The sequence below is a fragment of the Marmota marmota genome, unplaced genomic scaffold (genome assembly GCF_001458135.2).
Source record: "Marmota marmota marmota unplaced genomic scaffold, marMar, whole genome shotgun sequence".
NCBI classification, from domain to species: Eukaryota; Metazoa; Chordata; class Mammalia; order Rodentia; family Sciuridae; genus Marmota; species Marmota marmota.
Genome location: NW_025999853.1, coordinates 41,047,981 through 41,060,431, shown reverse-complemented (window position 1 = coordinate 41,060,431; position 12,451 = coordinate 41,047,981).

Below are 12,451 nucleotides of genomic sequence, written 5' to 3'. Positions count from 1 at the left end.
GGACCTACTATGTGCCTGATTCTATTAAGCTGTTTCACAGCAGGTAGGGGAATGAAAACCACTTTGCCCTGAAGAATCCATTGGAATGAGGACCAGGTGTCGCTTGTTCACACCAGGGAAGCAGGGCTAACTAGCCAGAGCTGCAGAGAGGCAGAGACCTTGTCCCAACAGCTTTGAATTTGCCTTTGAGGCACAGATTAACTTCAGTTCCCTTCCTAGCTGGTCTCCCCATAAATCCTTCCCATTTTCTTTCTTTTCCTCGTTCTCTATTGTCATCATCATTGTGGTTGGCCAGAATGGAATGGTTACTGGAAACTCTTCCCTTTGCACTTCTAGTCTGCCAAACCTTGGACCATGGTCTGACATTGCCAATTTGCCCACCTAGCTAAAGAGACACGCTGATGTAAGGATGAGTTTGGGGGCTGAATGAAAAGAGACCCACATCATTATTGCCTTGAGGAGAAGTCCAGTGGTTAAGTATGATTTTTTTTTTCTGTTCCCTCCAAATGTCCCATGACTGAAATGTAAGATTCATCATTGGAAAAAATAACTTAAAAAAAATAATAAAAGTAAGGAACAAGGTGTCTTAAACTGGATGGCCCCACTATTAGGAAATACAGTATCGAGTCGCTAGAATTGGTGCTATTGTAAGGTATTATTTATATTTTAAATTCAAGCTCATATTAAGTTCAATAGTTTGATGGCTTTGTAAAAGGACCCTCGACAGAATACACAATGGCTCTTTTCCTGGATGTCACAATTTCTAACATGAGTTAGAAATTGAAGATGGTTTTATCCGCCTCCCCCCATTTTCTAAAGTAAGCATGAATAACTTTTATAATTAGAAACACACTAATAAATGCTATTATTTGGGGGAAAATATTTTAGACTCACTGAAGCCCACAGATATTTTGGCTTCACCCTAATTTATTTCTTCAGGAATTTGCCTAACTGCTTTCATACAAGTGGACGATTTCTTAAAATAACATTCAATGAATTCATTTGTTCTCATGGTTTTATAGTTAGTTGTCTTGTAAATATTTTCAGTTTCTAAGTCTATTTGGTGTTGAGATAAATGGAACCCAAGAAACTATGCAATTAACAAAGTTCAGTCTCATTTGGGTATGGCTTTTTAAATAGGCAAGTATCAAATTTACAATGTGGGACTCTGTGAAAATGTCTCATTACCTAGGATTATAATAATTCTGGAAATGACAAGTTTTAGAATTTGTAGATTCATTTTAAGACCACAGACAAGGCTGAAAGAAGGAACCTATATTTATTGTAACCAGGTGTTCCTGGCCCACTATCTTTAATAGCAGAGACCACATTGCTCTGTCCCCAGAGCTCTGTTCAGGAAGGCATAAAAGGTATGAATGTTTAAGAGGGCCTGGTAAAATCTTCACCTTAACTGCTCAAAGTGTACCTCATTCTAGGGGTAAAACTTAGCAGCTTCCAACTAAAGGTGAGAAGTGCTGAAATTTCTAAAAACAGATGTTGAAGTCAGTAAACTCAGTCTATGTCAAACACATCATCCCTTTGGACCAAATAGGAGTTTGAGAAATTGAACTCATTAAAACAAACAAACATGAAAAAAAAAAAACAATGATAGAACTGAGTGATTCTAGACTTAGTCTGAGTGGACTCATTGCATAATTTCTAGGTTTCCAGTGAAGGGCAATCTTTAACGTACAAAACACAATTTCAGATATACGATGCTGTAAAATAACTCTAATCAGAAAAAGGAGAGAGATGTACGCATCAACCTGTTTTAATTTTCAGGACCCATATTTTGTAAGATTGAATAATACAACAAAAGATAATTTTCCTCTTCAGAAAATTGTTTGCTTAATATTTTATTCCATTAATGTTTTTTGTAAATATTGAATCAATTTTTAAAGACATTACTTTAAGCAGTAAAAAAGGTACGTGAGCAGTGTTTTCCAACACTGAGACCCAGAGCCATTGGTGACCCTGCAAGATTCTCTAGTCACTCACTGGCAGATCTTGGGAGGGAGCTACAGGGTCTCTGTGGTCTGTTTTGCACAGACCAGGATGGCAGTGATAACAAAGCATCCTGGTTAAGGGCCAGACTCTGTGTGTCCAAATCCCAGATCTTCTACTTACCAGCTTGTGATCTTGGATGACTTAATTCACTTCTTTCTGCCTCTATGCCCTTGCTTATAGATGAGAATAATATTAGGGCTATATCCTAACACTGTTATAAGGTGACAACAAAGTTAATTCATGTAAAACTGTTAAAGTAATGACGGATGCATAGCAAATTGTCAAGTACTAACTATAGGCATAAATACAGTCAGTGTGAAAATACAAGCGAGAGAAAAAATCAAGATGGAAGAAAGAACAATTGCCCATAGTATAGAAAAAATTATTTTAGAAAAACTTACAGATTATATGCGTGGTTTGAAGTTACAAACTTCCAGCATTTTCTTTTCTTTTCCGTCTGGATAGAAGTCTCCAGGATATTTGAATGAAGATTTCTATATGTCTTCTGAATGTTCCCATGAATAAAAACAATCTCCCACAAAGCCGAGATAGCATTTTAAAGAAATAGCAGACACTTGTGGAGCATTTTCACCTACAAAAGTAATGGCCAAAACTTGTTCTCAATTTCACTTAGAATCCACTGTGTTAAGAGGTAAACCTCATGGGGGATCAAACATCAATTGCATCCCTGTGTCCAAGATATTTTTTAATCACAGACCGCCAGTGAGAAATGGCACAGAAGAATAAGAAGGCTATCTAAGGAATGGGAAGCACAACGACAAGATTTCTCAGAGGCCTTTCCAACCGTCATTGTAGCAGTCAAAAGAAGGGGAAGGTAACAGTGGATTATTACCTTTCACTCAACACTTCTTCCTCTGCCAAGAATTTTTTAAATGTCACAGGAATATAATTCACATGCTTCACAGATTGAGAACAATTTTTCTATAAACCTTCAACCATGTATCCAGCAGCACCCAAGCTCAATATCATCTGAGCACGACAGCAAATGGCCAGCAGGCCATCTGTCCTGCCACTCCAATGCCCCAGGGTATGCAGGAGAGGACTCACTTGCCTGAAGAGGCAGAAAAACAAATGTCGCTGCTGCTGGTGTGAGCACACTGCAGCTCTGCTGAAACCTTTGCAAAGCTGTGGGCCATCACACAGAGTGAGTGCTTTGAGAAACTCCCGTTGATGGTCATTGTATCAACTTGGCTGATTGTGGAAAGGGAAAAATACTCTTGAGCCTTGTCATGCCAATCATCCACAAGCCATGAACTTATGGAGAACCAGGATCACCTCTTTTTCAGTGTTTGGATGGCAAGAGTTCAGCATATAAAACCAAAGATGATCACTAACATTGTTAAAGGCTTACTGAATGCTAGGCAGTGTGCTAACAGCTTTACAAGTATTATCTCATTTAATCTGAAGAACCCCATGTTATATTTAAGGAAATTGAGGCATATGGAGGTTGAGTGTTGTTCCCAGTGTCACCCATTGACAACTGTGACATGCCTTAATTCATATTCAATATGTGCTTGAGTGAATATGTGAATGAATAAGTGAATGCATTTTAAATATGGAGTTTAGTTCTCCCACCCACAAATTCCGAACATATTCACATATTACTAGAACAGAAGGGAAAGGATACCATGAAAGTGCTGAGGTGGATCTTTGAAAGTTAGTAGGATGGCTTAACAGTGGAGAAGGATTAATCGCACACTGAGGCTTGACACGGTGCCCATCACACACCCTCCTTTCCCCCTTATCTTTTTTTTCAGTGCTTGAATTTCCCATGAGTGTGTTTAAACTGGCTTTTTACTGTTCTGAATAACTATCCCCGAGATGACTGCACCCAGAAATAGTAGCAACTCCCTTAAAGCAGCAGCTACCTAGTAGTAACCTAAACATTCACTTGCCCAGATATTCACAGAATATCTGTTGACCATCATGCCCTGGGGAGATAGTAATGAACAAAAAACAGTCCCGCTAACAGTATCTTACAGACTAGCAAGAAAGCCCAATGGTAAACTAAAAACTATGCCCAGGAGTTGATAAATTAAAATTGAGATACCTGCTATCAAGGAGAATTACATCATGCATGAGAAATGTTAAGTGACACCAGCCCAGCTTGGAGGAGTGAGGGAGACTTCAATGACAAGATGTTTAACCCAAGACATGAATGGAAGTTTGCCAAAGCAGGAGGAAGAGAGAAATAGGGAAGATGTTCCGGGCAGAGGGAACAGCATGTGCAAAGACTCTGAGGCAGGAAGGAAAGGGATGAAGCATGGGTGTTGGCTTCTATAATTAAATAATCGACTCTTCGTTGGTTGCCTATAAAGTCCTAACTTCTAGAAACTGACCCATAAACTGAGCACTAGAAAATAAGATACTAAAGACAGACCACCAATAGGCTGTGCTGTGAGAAATTCTTTGTAATCACCATTCTAGGAGCAACCTCTGAAAGGCTCATGGCTCCATTATTAAAACCCTATGGCCTCTGTCAGGCCTACCTACTGCCTCTACTATCATAAAAAATGAGAGGGCAGAGGGAAAGGGGAGAGAAGAGAAAGAATCCTATAGTCTCTGGCATTAAAATGAATCTCTTCCAAAATATTCATGTGATAATTATTGAGAAAAGCAAAATAAAGTAGTGACCCGGCTCACTGCACAGCGCTTCCATTTCCCCCCACACACTTCCTTCCCTCCATACCTCCACCCACCTTTCACTTAGACTTATGCATCTGCCAAAATAAACAGAGATGGCTTAGAGAGCAAAAAGAAGAGGAAAAGGGGAAGAAAGAGGAAAGTCAATCCCTCCAGGACGTCTCGCCCTTTGGGATTCACACAGCAAAATGATCAGAATGCCAACCCAGCTCCTGTATTTTTTCAAAGCACACAACGACCCCATCACCCAGCTTAAGTGGCACAGAAAGCATCCCCACTAACTGATTGCATTCAAGGTGTGTGGTCCAGAAAACCAATCCATCTGGAGGACAAAGCCCACACCTCCTCTTTGCAAGTTCATTCGGTTTCCTTACTTATTGTTTTCTTCAGGTAATGCCTGCAACCTAAGTAGGATCAGGAAAGTAAGCAGCCCTTGATAAAGTACAGGAAACATAAGAGGGAGGAGGTGGAGGGAGGTGCAGGAGAGGGCAGAGGCTGTGGGGAAGCCTCCATTTCTCCAATACTAGGAGGAGCCTGATCAGGGCCTTCTGAGGCTAAGTGTTCTTGCAAGGAGACAGCAGTTGGGGAAAGCACTACCAAAGCACAGGGGTAAGAGTTACTAAAGTTTTGCTTAGAAGTTATTATAAAACTGAATCACGGGTTACTCAGCATTTGCCTGGTTCTGAATCCCATGAGACTACTCTGATAAAACAGTCCCAATTTGGCTTGTGGGAATAGAGAAAAGTAGCCACTGGCCACACGAGGGTTATTCAACAGCCTCAATCCTTGTTCAAGGGTCCAGGTGGAGATTTAATCTTGCCCACCTTGCCATACAGATCCCTCCCTGTTTATGACTGGCTTTTAAAAGAAACTGTGAACTGTTTAAACTTATTCTCCCTTCCATTTCCAGCTTTAAAGCAACGCTATTGTTCTAACAAAAAAAAGAAACAACAAAAAAAAAGTTTTCACTTCAGCCAAATAAATATTACCTGCAGGTAAAAAACAGCTACCTGATAGGTCAAATTCTCTCTTCTTTAGATTTCCTCTGTGAATAGTCCTTACAGCAGGAATAGTCAAGTCTCCATAATACTATTCTCATTTCCATACTATCCTCTTCTTAGCTTCCACAAGAGTAAATCACAGTGTCGCCCAACAGTGGAGAGCACCGTATTTTTTGGTTAAACCACAGTGATGAATGGTACAATGTAGAACTGTGGTAAAAGCAAATCAAGTTTAGGGACTGTAGAATATTCTGGAATATTGGCCTGATGTAATCCATTTCTATAGTTCCACAGTGCTTCTCCCAACTACTCTTTCTCCCAAATAATTCTTTTTTGTTCCAATGCTCTGTACAAAGGACAAAGAGGACTAGAAGAGGCAGCACCAGGTTAAGAAACAGGTTGACCCAATCATCCTTCTGAGCCACTGTGGCCCTGAAGAAGCCTAAAATCCAATTTCCTTTGTGCATCTAAGAATTCTTAAATGGAAATATTTTTCCACGGAGGGCCATTTCAGCCACCCTCCCTTCGGAATATCACATGAAGATTCACGGGATTTTCACAATGCGAAACTTTGAGTTCCCTTCACAGGAGAAATCTTGAACTTCTTGTCTCCATTTAGTGTCTGTCACTTCCCCCAAGTTTTTGCTCTTCAAAGACAACTTGGGGCACAACTTTTAAGTTAAATTGATAAGAGTTAAATTGCTGGATAAAGTTAAACTGGCCCTAGCGACACAGGGCTGTTTGAACTGAGAGGAATTCAAACTAGGCAGCATAAGGAGAGGTGTTTGAAAACTAATGTTCTGTTCCCAGGCTGTTCTCCTGGGAATATCAAACTTCTGGGACACTTAATCTGCTGGTAAAGGTGCATTCCCTCCGCAACGGACTGTTTAGCAGATAGGGAACAAGAAAAAAAAAAAAACAATTATCTCCAGAAGCTTTGAAGAATGCAAAGGTATATTTTAAAATAATTTTTTTATGGGGACGGAGAGAAACCATTTTTTTTTCCCAAGGAGAACTTTCTTCATCACCACAAAATTAAAGGATTTTGTAACCCTGTCTTCTTTCCGTCTTTCCCAGAGGAGGAAATTGTAAAGGCTGGCCCTTGAAAAATAATATAGTAAAATCTAACTTTATTCCCCTAATCTCTTAATAATGCTGCAGCTGGCCATGATCTATTTAGCATAACATGAAAATAATGTATTTGTACCAAGCACATTTGAAATGCTTTAAAATAGTGAAAGCTATTTACTTGATTGATTAAGTTAAAGTGTTTACATAAAAGTGTCATATTTTGACATCAGTCATACAACACCACATCTGGTACTTCTAATTAAATTGTGTGAAAAAGACTACATTTTTTATTCAGTCACAACAATATGGCTAAATGGGAAGTACAAACGTATTCGTCATGCCCAGAGCCTGGGATCTACAGTTATGGCATGTGGCTGCTAAAATCCCCAGATTTGGATTTTGCAAAGCTTTCATAGCCTCTAACACATGTTTTGCCTGAACAAAGACTAAGAAACTGGGCCCCACCTCTGTGAGTCAACGGTTATTATTTTTTCTATTTTGATTTAAACCTCTCCAAGCGCCATCAGTGAACTAAAATGTAATGAGAATTAGAATAAAGTTGTCTTAAGGAATTGGTGCTCAGAGCCCAGGTAAGGCGTTTTGTTTTGTTAAGCTTTATTCCTGCAGATTAGGAAATAAACGCAAGAAACGTTAATGGGGGAATAGGGGAGTAAAACTCTATTATTCATTCAGAGCAGGAGCTCATTTGTATCTACGTTGAAGTGTGGAACTCATATGTCCCTTACCAATGGCAAGCTCCTTACTGACGCACTTGATTTAAACCACTGCTATTTTTTGTCCCTTCCAAAATTAAGATGAAATATTTTACATATAGCAAATAAATGACAAAATGGCTTGGCTTGTTAAGGCATACTTCCTTCACTTTTAATATAGACAAATAATACTTCAAAATCCTCTTTTTTATTTTTTTAAGTTAAATTATGTCCACCCCATGTGCAGATTCAATTTACTGACTAAGTACACAACGGAGCCCAGCCTCTCTGGGAACCATCCATTTGCTTAAGAAGGTAGAGGAGACACCGCTGTATTTTCTTAAAGAGATTCCTGGCATTTTTTCCTCCTTCGTTTAGCCTTAAAGACTACCTTGAGAAATGTTGCCCAGCAGTAAAAGGAAAATGAGTTCAAGTTTCAAAATCAGGAAATTTGGGTAGTAAAATGTATGTTATAAAGTCAATGTTGAGCAAAAAATAAATCGAGCTTTTTTAAATGGGTTAAGTGTTGGCCATGAGAAGCAAAGACCCTCTGACTTTGCAGAGAATTCTTCCTCCTTCCTCAGGCAAATGCTGCCTCCAAAAGGCTTTTGAGCAGCAGCAGGATGCCCAAGATGCTTAAGTGTTCAAGCACACGTATAGGGTATGCACTTATTTACTATGTACTATGTTCAATTTAAAGAAAATAAACGTGAATGCAGGAATCATGAACAAATAGAGGACACGGTTTTCCATAACTGCAAGGAGACTTAGGTAATGCTCTGTGTGGTGTTTGATTTAAAATGTTAAAATATTAACAGAAGTTTTCTATAGCAGAGTGTTCCTATCACAGTGAAATGACTCATAAGAATGCTAAATTCAAACCAGATGGGCACAAACATGAACTGAAAAAAAAATCAGATATTTAGGGGTCAGCAGGGGTCTTCATAAAAATGAAGACCTTGTCTGAGTTAGTGAAAAATGAACTTTCGGTGATAAAAAAGAAAACAGGAGAAAATATTAGTGACTTTATTTTAATATTACAAGCCACTGTCAATTAGAAGAGCTAACATTTACAAAACTTTGTATTGCCATTTTAATTTGAAAAAGATGACTATGGGAATCTCAAGACTTCAGATAAACAGGGACTTCCACAATTCCTCTGCAGCCAGAGTGGGGGGACCCTTTAGTTCAGCCCTATGCCATGCTAATCATCTGTGGGAATCGCCTCTCTTTCCACTGGGGAGTAATGCTCGCTGAAGATTTGTGTGGTATCGAAACCTTCAACCTTCAATCCACGGCATGATGCCAGTCTTTGCGCTTCTTTCAACAGACCACAGAGGAAAATTCTCATTGCTGGGTCAGACACCCCCACCAAATCTCTGCTCTCTTGTTAAAAATATGTTTTCTTGTACTTCTCCTTTTTTGTTTGTTCCTCCAGAGCTTTTTACCATTTGCAGACTGTCCGCAACATGTGCTGTGTTTAAATGTGTACATACCCTACAAGAAGAAAAATATGTGGTCTCAGAATTAATATTGTTTTTGACTTATAGGGAAATTCCAGTTGTGTTTAACTTGGACTATGCAATCCGGGAACTTTACAGAGAGGAGAAACGAATGTGTTTTGAGCAAAAATGTGTATGGGGAGTTCCCTACTGTTTTGTTGCTGGGATCTCGGACAACACAGGGAGAAATGACAAGCACATAATTCAGTCTGGCAGCCATACCACTCAGTGCTGTGAGCCTGTCAGTTCTTACTAGCTAAGTAAAGGCTGGCCTGCTTTGGTGTGAGGATGAGAGACCTCCCAGGAACAAGTTGGTACTTCAGGAAATGGGGTTTCTTATTCAGTAGGTGGCCTCTCCTCTCTGGGTCCCTGTGAATCGATGCCCCGCATGGTGTTGGGGGCAGTGTGCAGTACTGAGCTGTTTACCTTTTGGATGAAACTTAAAACCACAGACCTAACCATTTGTGGTCTCCAGAGATCTTATGGCAGACTTTCTAAGAGCAGTTGTGTTAACTCCAGAATCCTGGCCTGGGTCCAACTAAAGTAATTACATTCCCTAAAACTCCCCCTGCAGTTTCAATTGAATCCGATAGTCTCAAGCCTGCGTCTCACGGACCACTTTGCCCGGCTTGGTGGTTAGCATTCCACGGAGGAGCAGCCTGTAATTCCATGCTGGGAAGAAGTGAGTCCTTCTTAGTCCGCACCAAGGTGTGGTAACGTTTAATTAATTAGGGCTCGTAAAAGCATGTGGAGAACCTCAGTTTTTAAAATGCTCATAGGATGCAAAGTGGCGGCAATGTCCACAGGTTTGTCTTGTCTGTAGGAGACTCCGTAAATGTGATCTCGGACTGATTGAATGGAAGCATAAATTTAGGACAAAAGAGAGGTGAAGGGAGAGCCTTCTGGGTCATGGCCCTCTGACTCAGAAATATCCCATCTGGGGCAGGGCACCCAATTTGGGAGATGCATTGAAAAGAAGTACCTCATCTAAGTGAAGCATGTCCTCAGAGGCCACCAGAATGAGAAGGGGTCTAGAAATGATGTCATATGAGGGATGGTTAGAGGAACTTGGGGGGTGTTTTGCTAAAAAGGAAGGAAGGAAAGAAGAAAGAAAGAAAAGAAGAAAGCAGTTAGACAAGCTGAAATTTGAAGCACAAACACACTTTTGTAGCCCACAGAGCAAAACCAGGACCAGTGGACAGAAGTTACAAAGAGGCAGAAGAAAGCCCCTCCTCCCAGCCTTGGCCTAGAATTTCTTTTCTCACTGTCTTGGTGCATCCATTTATTCACTAAGTTTAAATTCAAGTCTATGGCCAGATGAAATTCATTCCATCATGAACTCATCCAGGATTTACTGTCTATAGCCCCAATTTGGCCCTTATCATTGGCTCTTATTGGATAGCTCATTCATTCTGAATGTCATATCACATCATTATGTCTCTTAAGACTGACCAGAAGGGGAATGGTTATGGTTTAGATATTAGGTCCCCCCCTCAAAGTTCATGTGTGAGACAATTCCAGAAAGTTTAGAGGTAAAATAAATGAGTTTTGATAGCCTTAACCTAATCAGTGCATTAATGTCCTGATAGGGGTTAACTGTAGACAGGTAGGGTGTGGCTAGAGGAGGTATGCCTTGTGGTATATATTTGTCCATGGAAAATGGAGCTTGCACTCTCTTGTGCTCTCCCTACCCCATACATCTCTCTCTCTCTCTCTCTCTCTCTCTCTCTCTCTCTCTCTCTCTCTCCTTCCTGGTGGCCATATCCTGAACTGCTTTTTTCCTCCACCATGATGTTCTGCCTCACCTTAGGCCCAGAGCAATGGAGCCAGCCATATATGGATTGAGACCTCTGAAACTGTAAGTGCCAAATAAACTCTCTCCTTCAATATTGTTCTTGTCATGTCTTTTGGTCCCAGCAGCAGAAAAGTCGAGTAAAACAGGAACACTAGATTATACTTCTCAAGATCTACAGTAGTGGTATGCAAAGTTGATTTAGCTCAATTCGTCACAATAGCTATTTATTAAGAAACTATGACATGCGTGCTGGGTATACAAAGAAGAACAAAACAAACCTGACATCATAAGTGACTTCTGACTATATGCCATAAATGGTAAAATAGAGGTTGACTATTCTTTATCCTAAATGCTTGGGACCAGAAGTATTTCAGATTTCGTGACTCTTTTTCAGATTTTGAAATATTTACATTTAAGATATATTGGGGATGGAACCCAAGTCTAAATACAAAATTCTTCATGCTGCATATATAACTTACACACACAACCTGGAGGTATTATTTGAAATATCTTTAATAATTTTGTGCATAATACATATTTTGTGTACTTTGATTTACTAAGCTCATTGTGTTGATGCTCAAAAGGTTTTGGATTTTGAAATATTTTGGAGTTTGGAGATATTTAGATTAGGGATGCTCAACTGTAATACATAAATAAAAGAAAAAAAATTACACACCAAATTGAAAGAGAGGATTTTTATAAAGAAAGAATGCAATTTTAACAGGCCTTAGTGTCAAGGAGAGAGAATGAAGGGAAGGGACTTAAGAGCAATAGCATGTTAGTGGGAAACATGGAGTAATTTCTAGAACTATGTAAAGATATTTCTTAAAATAGAGGGTATATAAAGAGGATAAAAAGGTAAGAAGCAGGAAACAAAAGGAAAGGCCAGTGGAAATATATTTTGGATGGCCCTGAGAAATTGCTACTTAACTCAGAAAATAATAGTTAGCTATTCAAAGTTCTATCTTTGGTTTTGATGAAGAAACATTAAGATGAGTGTTGTGCCTTAGGATGTGGATATGGCAAGATTGTTTTGGATGGATTAAAGCTGAGAGTGGAGTTTAGGTCAGTGCAATTGCAGGCCAACCAAAGAACCGTCTATGGTGCAAAAGTTAAGAGGAACCCTGCTCCACATTGTAGGTGGCCCCAAGCTGCATCACCATCTTGGCTTTTTTCCCTCTTTGGGTACCAGGGACTGAACTCAGGGGCACTCAACCACTGAGCCACATCCCCAACCCAATTTTGTATTTTATTAGAGACGGTCTCACTGAGTTGCTTAGTGCCTCGCCATTGCTGAAGCTGGCTTTGAACTTGTGATCCTCCTGTCTCAGCCTCTCGGGATGCTGGGATTACAGGCATATGCTGCTGTGCCCGACACCATCCTGGCTTTCTATAACATGGCTTGCCCTGAGTGCTTTCACCTGAGACTGACCCCCACTGTCATGGGTTAATGGTGTGGTACAGAAGAAAGAGAGGAAGGGGTTAAGGATTTGACCCTCAACCCCAGCAAATCTTGGGAGTTCTGGCTTTTTTATCTCTCTGCCCGCCTCACCTGTAGCAGAAAACTTAAATAGCTCAGGGGTTGCATCCAAACAGGGATAGGATAACTGGGTTTGTTGTTTAGTTGCTCAGGCCTAGCTCCAAAATGGTGGAATGTTCACAGGTACTCTTTCCTCAGTAGAGGACACCCCCCCCCCG